This window comes from Myotis brandtii, unplaced genomic scaffold, assembly GCF_000412655.1.
Source record: "Myotis brandtii unplaced genomic scaffold, ASM41265v1 scaffold803, whole genome shotgun sequence".
Classification (NCBI taxonomy): domain Eukaryota; kingdom Metazoa; phylum Chordata; class Mammalia; order Chiroptera; family Vespertilionidae; genus Myotis; species Myotis brandtii.
Window position 1 is genome coordinate 919,505 of NW_005371234.1, and position 1,053 is coordinate 920,557.

Below are 1,053 nucleotides of genomic sequence, written 5' to 3' on the forward strand. Positions count from 1 at the left end.
TTCTAACTCTCTATCCCTCTCCCTTCCTCTCTGTAAAAAATCAATAAAATATATTTTTTAAAAAAAAGAAAAATCCACCCTAAAATTCATATGGAATTTCAGGAGACCTCAAAAGGCCAAAACAATCTGGAAAAAGAAGAACAAAATTGGAGGATTCACATTCCTGATTTCAAACTTTACTTCAAAGCCACAGTAATAAAAAACAGTGTGGTACTAGCATAAAGATTAATATATAGCCAGCTGGTGTGCTCAGTGGTTGAGCTTCAACCTATGAACCAGGAGATCACGGTTGGATCAAAGATCTAAATATAAAACATTATTAGAAGACTATTAGCCCTGTGCACGAATCTGTGAGCCAGTAGCCTGCCAGTAGCTCGCTGCCGCCCTCCAGTAGTTCTCCGCCCACTGCCCCGCCCTCCTGAAGCTCCTCCCCTCCCCCTCATAGCTTGCTGCCCTGCCCGCTCTTGTAGCTCTCAGCTCCCGCTTATAGCTCGCTGTCCCACCCTCCTGCTGATCTGTGATCAGGTCATTATGCGCAGGGCGAAACGACCATTTGCATATTACATCTTTATTATATAGGATGCCTGGCCAGTGTGCTCAGTGGTTGAGTGTTGACCCATGAACCAGGAAGTCATGGTTTGATTCCTGGTCAGGAAACATGCCTAGGTTGTGGACTCCATCCCTGGTAAGGGGCCTGCGGGAGGCGCGGATCAATGATTCTCACTCATCATTGATGTTTCTATCTCTCCCTCTCCCTTCCTCTCTGAAATCAATAAAAACATATTTAAAAAAATTCTTATAAGAGAACATAGGGTAAAAGCTTTAACATTAGGTTTAGCAATGATTTCTTGGATAGGAAACCAAAAGCACAGCAACAAAGGAAAAACAGATAAATTGGACTTTATCAAAATTAAAAAAGTTTGTGTATAGCCCTAACCGGTTTGTCTCAGTGGATAGAGCTTCGGCCTGTGGACTGAAGGGTCCCAGGTTCCATTCTGGTAAAGGGCATGTACCTTGGTTGCGGGTACATGCCCCTAAGGGGTGTGCAGGAGG